Source organism: Bos indicus, chromosome 2 (genome assembly GCF_029378745.1).
Source record: "Bos indicus isolate NIAB-ARS_2022 breed Sahiwal x Tharparkar chromosome 2, NIAB-ARS_B.indTharparkar_mat_pri_1.0, whole genome shotgun sequence".
Taxonomy (NCBI): Eukaryota; Metazoa; Chordata; class Mammalia; order Artiodactyla; family Bovidae; genus Bos; species Bos indicus.
Window position 1 is genome coordinate 17,095,064 of NC_091761.1, and position 12,299 is coordinate 17,107,362.

Here is a 12,299-nt window from a genome sequence, read left to right on the forward strand (position 1 = left end):
GTATTGCAGCAGGGATCTCAAACTTTTTATCTACTTCTGTACTTGAGGACTGACTTTTTTTCCTTATTGATTTGCAAGAGTTCTTTATATATTATCTTTACTCTGTCAAGCATATATAAAATATAACCTTTCAGCTTGTCATTTGCATTCTGATTTTATATTTCTGTCTTATATATTTTATTTTAAATTTATGCTTTGATATATGATTCAAAATTCATATAAGATATATGAAATTGAATTCTATTTTTTCATTTATGAAATTCTATATCTGGTGTTATATTTTACCACTCAATGACCACATAAATATCTCTCTATATTTTCTTCTAGTCATGATTTTTTACATGTAAAGCTTTAAATCACAAGGAATTTAATTTTACTTTGGCTATGAGTTTGGTTTCTCTTTTCAGCACAATTGTTCAAGTAATCTTTGGTTTTCTCATTGATCTTAAATACTTCCTCTACCATATAATTTTATATTTTTGATTCTATTTGGGGGACTTCCAACTATTTTTCTTTGATATTTTGTCTGATAGCTGGTATTATGCATTTGAAAATTATGATATTTTCACATAATTCACATATGATAGTCACATATGATATTTCACATAATTTCACATATCACAAAAATTATGATATTTTTTGTTGGATTAGAGAATACAGATACCCTATAGAAATGATTTGCAGTTAATAAGATTTGTATTTTATTCTGCCAGGCCTATTTTGGTATGAATTATTCTTTGTATTTTGTCTTATTTAAAACTTATTAGTTTAACACAATTACTAGTTTTTTTTGTGTGTGTGTTTTCCCCCTCTCCTGAGTGCAGGGTATTTTCATATTGATTATGTTATCAGATCTGAGAAATTGTCAAAATGATAGAGATGTTTATGAATTCATTGTTATTAAAATTTACATTTTGTATAGTTGCTACATAAAATCTGAAGCAAACACTCTAATGTAGCAAAAGAAAGAATGTATCACTCAAGTCTGTTTGGGTCCCTAAATGCTAAGATTCAGTTCAGTAAGTAAGAAGGGAATTTATTATCTAACAACAGGGAGGAGTCAGGCAGGGTGCACAGCTGGCTCAAGAGGATCAAATAATGTTTTTAGCCTCTGTCTCCCAGGAATGTTTTTAAATGCTGGTTTGATTCTCAAACAAGGTCTTTTCATGTAGGAAAAAGCTGATCGCAGCAGCCTCAAACTCCTTTTCTGTTTAGCAGCCCCAGTAGAAAGAAGATTTCTTTCCCTTAACAGCCATATATAAATCCTAGGAAATTCTCATTGGCCCCTCTTGAATTATGTGATCTTTTCTGGGTTCCATTGGCCTTTCATAGGTTACATAAGATCTGAGCATCAGTAACTCTGAGTAGTAACATTGATTAGATCTTCTCTTAGGGATAGCCAGGCATGAATGACAGCCCTTGTGACTTGGCCTAGAATGAGGAAATCCCCTAAGTGACCTTAAGATACTCCAGTGGGGGTGGAAAAATACATAGACTCATAGGTAAGGTAGATTTGCTATGAACCCAGTGAAGCCTCAGCTTTAAAGCCTTTTATGTGCATGGACTCCTTCCAAAACTCTGGGACAGCCTTTCAGTATGGTCACATGAGCATATATTTTATGGATATTTTAACCACAGTCAGTTAAGAACACTGTTTTCTTCATCTCTTAACTTCCCTTCCATCTTCCCTTATGATAGGTGGCCCAGGAGTGGCCACACAGCATGTTTGGGATCTAGGTAAGGAGAAGTTGAGTTGGGGATACGTTATAGTTTAGGGGGATATATTTATGTGTTTCTTAGTCACCTCCTTGCATAACTAAATTATTAATTTAAATAAATTAGCTATTGTGGTATAGCAATGACTTCTAAAAATACTCATATTGCATACTGGGCCAAATTGTTTGGTGGAGCCGTATTACACTATGAATATCTCTTAAAGCAACACATTGTATGTAGAATAGAAGGTTAAGTTTTAAATGTATAAAGGTAGAAGCTGGTTGGTAGAACAATCTTTAGTCATCTGAAGTGCAGCTTTCAAATGGAGAATTTGGTTCTTAGTGTATAAATACATACACACACATAACATATATGTATATATTCAATAATACAGCCTATATGATTTTAACTGTATCATACAACTTATAAGCTATTGATAATTAAAATATTCATTTCAACAAATCATGCTAGAGGAATGACTTTTTTTTTTAATTTGTAAAATGTAATCATTGTCATTTGAAGTAATCAGTGAATAAATACAACCCCCAAATATAGTTTAGAAGTATTACAGATATGTGTCAGGTGGTTAATTAATATAAATACATTTTTTGTGTGAATATTGGTGATGGTAGAATTTGTTAGCTTTTCAAAATTTGGTTTTTGTTGTAATTTCTCTTCTCAGTCTAATGCTTATTTCCATAGTTAATTTTATATTTTTAATTTTATATTCCTTTTCTTAAAGAGAATCTCCAACTTTGTGTAAGTTTCTGTCTCCATAAAACTTGGATTGCAATCATAGCTACAGCACTCCACCATAGAGGGTATGATTTGAAATTATAAAGCATTAAAAAACACAACAGATACATAATGTCCCATGCTTGTCTCTTTCCTACTCTCAAAATTATTTTTGTAAGCATAATGAGAATTAGGAAATGATTCAGTAAAAGTGAAGCAGACAACCTTTTCATGACATGGTAGATAATGCAATTCCTTTCAAATTTGTATCAGTTATGTCATTTCCCTACCTATTCTCCCCACTTCTCTCAATACCCACCCCTTCCCATCATCTAATCCATCTATTTCTTTGTCTTGGCAGAATAAGATAAAAGTGATGTTCTTAGGCAAAGGATAATATTTAAGGAAAATCTAAAGAAAATTGGTAATTATCCCCTCAAAAGTTTTAAATTTTGTAAATATTTCTTTAATTCCATTCACTTTCATGGAGACAAAAATGGAAACTGCTTTGAGGAAATAGGTGAAAGATCACTTGGAAGTAATCTTTTCTAATTGTATATAAATATTAATGCTTTGTCTATTTTTTTAATATTGAGAGCCTAAAAATTTTTAACAGTTTGTACCTATTACTGTGTTGCATAACAAATCACCCCAAAACTTAGTAGCTTAATATACAGTAGTCATTTTAGTTCTGTCTCAGAGTTTTTAAGGGCTTCCCTTATAGCTCAGTTGGTAAAGAGTCTGCCTGCAACTCAGGAGACCCCATTTCGATTCCTGAGTCGGGAAGATCCGCTGGAGAAGGGGCAGGCTACCCACTCCAGTATTCTTGGGCTTCCCTTGTGGCTCAGGTGGTAAACAATCCGCCTGCAATGTGGGAAATGTCGGTTCAATCCCTGGGTTGGGAAGATCCCCTGGAGAAGGGAAAGCCTACCCACTCCAGTATTCTGGCTGTATAGTCCATGGGGTCGCAAAGAGTTGGACACGACTGAGCAACTTTCACGTCACAGAATTTTTATGGTTCAGTAATTTGGGAAAAGCTTGGCTGGGCAGTTTGGCCTCATAGACTCTCATGTGGTTGCAGTTAGGCAGTAACTGGAACTGGAGCAACTGGACATGGGCTGAGCATCTTTATGTGTCCATCAGTGTAGTCTCAAGGATTCTCGGCGTGGTCTCTTCAGGAGGACTAGTTTGGGCTTCCTCACTGCATGGCAGCCTTAGGGGAATCTCATTGTTTATGCTGTGGTTTAGGGGGCCAAGTCTAAGTGTTTTAGTTTTTATCTCAGCTGTATCACCTTTTATGACCTAGGCATTCATTGTCACTTGTTATGTTCTGTTGGTTAAAAGCAAGTCACAAACTCACCCAGAATCAGAAGGAAGGGAATTAGGCTCTAGCTTTTGATGGGGGAATGGGAAGTTCCTAGAAGAGCATATGGAAGTAAAGACATCTTTGGAATACGTGATTTGCTATGCATTTTTATATAAATCAGATATATAATTTGTAGGCAGTATTTTAAGCATAGTCTAACTCAAGGATTTTTAATGCTCCCATTTTCTCGACAAAATATGGAGACTGTCCAGATGACCTTGCAATAGAACTATATTATGACATAAAATGGAAAAACGATCAAGGATTACATGTAGCTTTATAAGCATGTGAGATTTATTGAAGACATATTTCTTCATAACTGAGATTTTACAAATGGAAAAATATGACCTATTTAATTATTAAGACCATTATTCAAGCCCAAATGATACTTTCAGAATGCCTGTCCCCAAACCTAAACCTTCCCTATTTGTATGTTGTCACTGGAACACTGACTGGGCAGTTCTTTATATTAATTCTGTAGAGATAAAATTGTGACTTTTCTCCCCAAATGACTATAAAGAAAGCTGAGCATCAAAGAATTGATGCTTTTAAACTGTGGTGTTGGAGAAGACTCTTGATAGTCCCTTGAACTGCAGGGAGATTCAACCAGTCCATCTTAAAGGAGATCAGTCCTAAATATTCATTGGAAGGGCTGGTGCTGAAGCTGAAACTCCAATACTTTGGCCACCTGATGCGAAGAACTGACTCACTGGAAAAGACCCTGATGCTGGGAAAGATTGAAGACGGAAGGAGAAGGGGATGACAGAGGATGAAATGGTTGGATGGCATCACCAACTCAATGGACATGAATTTGAGTAAGCTCTGGGAGTTGGTGATGGACAGGAAAGCCTGGCGTACTGCAGTCCATGGGGTCACAAACAGTTGGATACGCCTGAGCAACTGAACTGAACTAAACTATACATCACAAACATTACCCACTGAACTTAGCAAAATCATGGGTAATTAGGATTGATGGAGCAGTGTGTCAGACAAAGTATCTGAGTTGATTCTTAGGCCTTGCATTGCATCATAAAGTATAGGGCACAGAATTCAACAATATGGAAAAGCAGACATAATGTGTGTGTGCCAGTCGCTTAGTTGTGTCGACTCTGTGCAACCATATGGACTGCAGCCTACCAGGCTTCTCTGTCCATGGGATTCTCCAGGTAAGAATACCAGAGTGGGTTGTCGTGCCCTCCTCCAGGGGATCTTCCCCACCTAGGGATCGAACCTAAGACTCTTATATCTACCTGCACTGGCAGATGGGTTCTTTACCACTAGCACCACCTGGGAAACCCAGACAAAATATGGGCATAAATTATTTAAATGTGCACACCACTGCAACATTTTTAGTGAAGCCAAGACAAAAGCGGAACAGTAATAATTAACTCATTATTTACCCATCATAAACTAAAAGGAGATTTTGCATATATCAACATCAATTTAGTGCATTATCATGCAGAACAGAGAAATTTTGTTTCTGTGTTCTAGCTTTTATGATGTGCAACTGTGAAAGACTCTGAACTAAATTATTTCAGAGAGTTCTAGGTGCCAGGAATACATTAGTTTTCATTCTTAACTCAAGGAACCAGCTATAAATGTGATTTTGGTCCTAATGTGTTCTTAGAAATTCCCTCTGTTTAGAGCCATCTACAGTCCCTCTGCAAATACTTTACCTCCTCGTTAAAGAGGCATTATTGCATGGTTGAGAATAAAATAAATTGCTGTGTTCAAAGCCCTGATCCATCATCTACTTATTGGACATCCTTGAGTAAGTGACATAAAAGGTCTTTGCTTCAGTTTCCTTATACATAAAATTGGAACACTTTTTATATGTAGCTAATATGGAAAATGTAAAATAGTCTTTACTTTATGACCTTGTCATGGAATCAGCTGAGATACTGTTACTAAAGTAACACGCATTGGCACATGTGCTTAATAAATGTTAATTATGATCACTGTTATTATTGTTACTTTAGCCACTCACTTCCTCCCTGATGCCTCCAGCCTCTCCTTTGCCTTATTCTTTCTAAGTTTAATCCTCATCAGGTTTGCTTGACTAGCCGTGGCTCCATGCAGGCCAGAGTAAACTGACTTGCCATTTCACTTGATTTTCCATGTTTAGCTCATTCAGTAAATCATCTGCCTGCAATGTAGGAGACCCAGGTTCAATTCCTAGGTTGGGAAGATCCCCTGGAGAAGAAAATGGCAACGCACTTCAGTATTCTTGTCTGGAAAATCCCATGGACAGAGGAACTTGGCAGAAACAGTCCATGGGGTCGCAAGAGTCAGACACGACTTAGCGACTAAACCCAACCAACCAACCAACCAATGTATTTATCACTCTGTTCCTGTGACTTAGAACCTTTCCTGACATTACAAATATTTCTCAAAGTGTGTTGTTTTTATAATGTCTATTCTGGAGGCTAGATTGTCAAGAAAATTAATACGTTTTAATCTTACCTAACATAGGTAGGAACGACTAGAATTTTAAAAGATTCTTAAATGTTGAGTGGGCCAATGTGAACATTTATGAATCAAATAAGAAACAGAACCACACAGCTCAGGATTTTAGTAACCCTTAGAGAGGGCATGGCAACCCTCTCCAGTATTCTTGCTTAGAGAATCCCAAGGACAGAGGAGCCTGGTGGACTGCAGTCCACAGAGTCACACAGAGTTGGACACGACTGAAGCAACTAAGCAGCAGCAGCAACAGAGCTCATCTAGTCCCATCCCTCACCCAAATGGGGGCATTCCTTTTATAATATTTATTTATTCAGTTAGACAGTAATTTAATATTTACCAAGCACCTATTCTGTGTCAAGCTCTCTGTGTTAGGCACTGAATTACCTGATAAGCAAATTTGGACTCTGTCTTCATAGAGCTTACAGCAAAATGGGTAAGATCAGTATTAGTTAAATAGTAACATTTACTTTTTCACTGTGGAGGAAATGCTTAAGGAAAAATAAGAGTAAATGGCAGGAAGGATGGTTCTAATTGGGGGTGGGGGAGCAGTTATGGTGATCAGAGAAGAAGCTGGCTGAGATGGAAAATTAAATAGGAGTTCACTGGTTAAAGAAGGAAATGAGCATTTTAAACAAAGGCAGAGAGTGTAATGATGCATTTGAAGAGCTAAAAGAAGCCCACTGATACTAGAGCCAAGAGGAGGCGTCACAGGAATTAGAAAGCATGTTGAAGAGGTAGATAAAGTTGAAGAGCTAGTTCTCTTCCTTCCAACCCTGTCGTTCTGTTTCCCACTTCCGAAAATATAATGGATTAGGAGGGCAATAAGAGTTTATAGGGAGATCATTAGGAATACAATGTTTCCCAAATGTTAACGTTCATGTAAACCCCTAGAGAGGTCTTGTTAAAATGCAATCTGATGCATTATTTCCGGTTGGGGTTGAGAATGCATTTCTAATAAACTCCCAGTGATGCTGGTGCTTCTTGTTCAGAAATCTTTGAGTAGTAAGGACCTAGATAAAAAATATATATACGTGTGTGTGTGTGTGCTCAGTGAAGAGATCTGGACTGGAAATACAAACTTGAGTCACCAACACATAGACGACAAATTAAACCCTGTACGAAGATCTCCTAGGAAGGGGATATAGAATGAAAAAAATTAGGAGCCATGGATGTGAGCTTTTAAGAGCATGAACATTTACTAAGTAGTTTAATATATTTATTTCCTACACCATTAGCATATTCTTCATGAAATAGTTTAAATGTTTAAAATAACATAGAATAATGTAATAACACCATGTACCTACCACACAGCTTTTTTGTGTATTAATATTCACCATATTTATTCATATATTCAAGAAATAAGACACCACTGGTAGACCTCACCCTGGAGGCAGACACTATCTTGAATTTGTTATTTGTTACTTTTATGTATATTTTTATACTTGAGATATGCATGTATCTCCATCTGTCCATGCAACCATGAAATATATAGCATTGCTTTGCATGTTGTCAAATTTTATAAATGTTATTCATCATGGATTGAATATTTGTATGCCCCCCACCTCCCACCCCAAATTTATGTTGAAGCTCTAACCCCTAATGTGATAGTAACAGGAGGTGGGGCTTTGGGGAAGGCATTTATTTTTAGATGAGATCATGAGGGCAGAGCTGCTATAATGGAATTAGTATCCTTAAAAGAAGACTGAGAGAATGCAAAGAAGAGGGCATGCACACAGCAAGATGGCAGCCAGCTACAAGCCAGGAATGGGACAGTCATCAAGAATTCAATCTGTAGCACCTTGATCTTGGTCTTCCTTGCCTCCAGAATTGTGAGACATAAATGTTGTTTAAGCCTCCCACTCTATGGTATTATGTATAGTCAGCCTGAGCTGTCTGAGACACTTGAGGTGCTGCTGTAACAAATTCCAAAAAATGTGGAAACAGCTTTGAAACTGGGTAATGGATAGAGGCTGGAAGACTTTTCAGGTGCATGCTAGGAAAAACAGAAGTTTTCATGAAGGGACTGCAAAAGGCAATTCTGGTAAGAGCTCAGAATAAGAGTTCAGGGAAGAAAGAACTGAAGACATCTTCTTAGAAAATACCTACATAACCATGAACAGAATGTTGTTAGAAAATTCAGTGATGAAGTCTGACTTCTGTTGAAGTCTCAGATGGAAACCAGGAACATGTTATTGGACAGTGGAGAAAAGGTGATACTTGCTATAAACTGGCAAAGAACTTGTCTGAATCGTGTTAGTAGTCTACAGAGAACATGCAGGTGTACACATGTTTGTGTACAGAGAACAGGCAAGTGATGAAATTGGTTATTTAGCTGAGAAGATTCCTAAGAAAAGTATTGAAGGAGCAGCTTGATTCCTCCTAACTGCTGGGGGAAGAGAGAAATGTACAGAAGAAGAAATTGCTACGCAAAAAGGAATCAGAATTTAAAGATCTGGAAAATTCTTACCCTGAGCATATTGCAAAAAATGAGAAAGTGTGTTTGGAAGAGAACACCAAGGCTGTGGCTGAGTGACCCTTTTATAAGGATATTAGCGTGGGTGTGAAATATGGCCTAATCAGTCATTTCCACCATGACCAGGAATAGAAAATAAATTATCAGCAAAGACACTGCCAGTTTGAACTAAAAGGGGCAGAGAAAGCACGATGAACATAAGGAAGCCTGTCAATTTAGATCCTATAGGGCCAAATCACGGAACTCTTGGTTGTGAACATTCACTAGTCTTCAAGACAAGGGGAAAATGATGCCAAAGGCAATTTAGAGATCATCAGAGCTCCCTCTTCAGTTTCAAAACGGAAGCTGTCACGTTGGTTACAACAGGCCAGGCAGGGGCCACTTGGCCAAGCCCCCAGGGAGCACAGTCCCTGCCAGCGGGAGCCATGAGTGCAGTGCAGCTCCCACTGTAGTGGGTCCTGAAGGCAGAGCTGCTGCCCCATTAAGTCTAAAAGGCAGAACATCAAACCAAAGAGGATTATTCTTGAGCATTAAGATCTGATGGCATTTACCTTGAACAGTTTTAGACTTACTTGTGGTCCATCACCACTTCTTTCTTTCCTGTTTCTCACACTTGGAATGTGAATGCCTATTATAGGCCTGTCCCATCACTGTATTTAGGAAACACTTTACTTGTCTAGTTTCACAGGTTCAGAGCTGGAGAGGAAATTTCCAAGGGGGTGAATCATCCCTCCAGTCTCACCCATATCTGATTTCAGTGGTATTTAGATGAGACTTTGGACTTAGGCTTCAGCATTGATGCTGAAACTAGTTAAAACTCTTGGTTCTATTGGGGTGGAATGACTGTATTTCACATGAAAGAAGGACATGTATCTGAAGGAGACCAGGGAAAAAGGTTATAGATTGAATGTGTACCCTCAAAATTCATATACTGAAGCCCTTAACTCCTAATGTAATGGTATTTGGAAGTAGGGCCTTTGGGAGGTATTAACACAATATTATAGTTTTACTTCTGTAATTTTTTTTTAATCAACCAGTATTTTGTCTTTGAGGTGTAACCATGCTTGTACAGGTAACAGCAGTTATTATTTGCTATGTAGTATTTCATATGAGGTGCATACAATAATTTATATATCCATTCTTGTGTTGATGACAATTTAAATTATTCTCCTTTTTGCTACTGCAGCGAATCTGGCAATATGAATTCTTATGCATGTCTCCTTTTGCCCATATGAACTTTGTTTTTTCAGGTAGATGCATTAATTAAGTGTGAAATCAATAGAGGGAGTCTTGGCCAACATATAGGAAAAAAATGAAATATTATGGAATAGGTGATATTAAGTATAATACATGTATTAATGTGATATAATCCTGTTTCATAAAACTTTGGTTCACCCACCTATCAAGATCTGATCTTTTCTGAGAAATCTGATTAACATTAAGCATTAAAATGCTGGTGGAAGTAGCCAAAAAGACAAAGAGGAAAGCAGATGCATGGGAGGGAGCTGGGGGTGGAAGTAGAAGGAAACAAACAACTTCCAATAAGACAGGAAGGAAGGAAATATAGGTTTGGATGACAGTACATTTGTACTTAAATTGAAGAAAATAGGGAAAACCACTAGACCATACAGGTGTGACCTAAGTCAAATCCCTTACAATTATACAGTGGAAGTGACGAATAAATTCAAGAGATGAGATCTGATAGAGTGCCTGAAGAACTATGGACAGAGGTTCATGACCTTGTACAGGAGACAGTGATCAAGACCATCCCCAAGGAAAAGAAATGCAAAAAGAGAAAATGTTTGTCTGAGGAGGCCTTACAAATAGCTGAGAAAAGAAGAGAGGCTAAAGGCAAAGGGGAAAAGGAAAGATATACCCATTGGAACGCAGAGTTCGAAAAAAATAGCAGGAGAGATAAGAAAGCCTTCCTCAGTGATCAATGCAAAGACATAGAGAAGACAATAAAATGGGAAAGACTAGAGACCTCTTCAAGAAAATTAGAGATACCAAGGGAATATTTCATGCAAAGATGGCACAATAAAGGACAGAAATGATATGCAGGATAATAAGATATTAAGAGGTGGCAAGAATACACAGAAGAACTGTACAAAAATATCTTAATGACCCAGATAACCACAATGGTGTGATCACTCACCTAGAGCCAGATATCCTGGAATGTGAAGTCAAGTGGGCCTTAGGAAGTATCACTACGAGCAAAGCTAGTGGAGGTGATAGAATTCCAGTTGAGCTATTTCAAATCCTAAAACATGATGCTGTGAAAATGCTGCACTCAAGATGCCAGAAAATTTGGAAAACTCAGCAGTGGCCTCAGGACTGGAAAAGGTCAGTTTTCATTCCAATCCCAAAGAAAGGCAATGCCAAAGAATGTTCAAACTACTGCACAACTGCTCATCTCATACACCAGCAAAGAAATGCTCAAAATTCTCCAAGCCAGGCTTAAACAGTATGTGAACCATGAACTTACAGATGTTCAAGCTGGGTTTAGAAAAGGCAGAGGAGCCAGAGATCAAATTGCCAACATCCAATGGATCACAGAAAACAGCAAGAGAGTTACAGAAAAACATCTAGTTTTGCTTCATTGACTAGGCTAAAGCCTTTGAATGTGTGAATCACAACAATCTGTGGAAAATTCTTAAAGAGATGGGAATACCAGACACGTTACCTGCCTGCTGAGAAACCTGTATGCAGGTCAAGAAGCATACAACAGTTAAAATTGGACATGGAACAACAGACTGGTTCCAAATTGGAAAAGAAGTGCATCAAGGCTGTATATTGTCACGTTGATTATTTTACTTATATGCAGATTACACCATGCAAAATGCTGGGCTGGATGAAGCACAAATTGGAATCAAGATTGCTGGGAGAAATATCAATAACCTCAGATGTGTAGATGATACCACCCTTACAGCAGAAAGTGAAGAGGAACTGAAGAGCCTCTTGATAAAAGTGAAAGAGGAGAATGAAAAACCTGCCTTAAAACTCAACATTCAGAAAACTAAGATCACGGTATCTGGTCCCATCACTTCATGGCAAATAGATAGGGAAACAATGGAAACAGTAACAGACTTTATTTTTCTGGGCTCCAAAATCACTGCAGATGGTGACTGTAGCCATGAAATTAAAAGATGCTTGCTCCTTGGAAGAAAAGCTATGACCATCCTAGAGAGCATATTAAAAAGCAGAGACATTACTTTGCCAAGAAAAGTCTTTCTTGTCAGAGCTTTGGTTTTTTCAGTAGTCATGTATGGATGTGAGAGTTAGGCCGTAAAGAAAGTGGAGCACTGAAGAATTGATGCTTGAACTGTGGTGTTGGAGAAGACTCTTGAAAATCCCTAGGACTGTAAGGAGATCAAAGCAGTCAATCCTAAAGGAAATCAACCCTGAATATTCATTGGAAAGACTGATGTTGAAACTCCAATACTCTGGCCACCTGATGTGAAGAACTGACTCATTGGAACAGACCCTGATGCTCGGCAAGATTGAAGGCAGGAGGCGAAGAGGATGGCAGCGGACGAGATTGTT

At 37.8% G+C, this 12,299-nt stretch overlaps 1 protein-coding gene across 4 annotated transcripts in view; it reads left to right on the plus strand.

The window, feature by feature from the left end:
- Positions 1-12,299, plus strand: part of ZNF385B (zinc finger protein 385B) — a 475,657-nt gene that overhangs the window by 165,144 nt on the left and 298,214 nt on the right. The gene's annotated exons all lie outside the window — the stretch shown is intronic.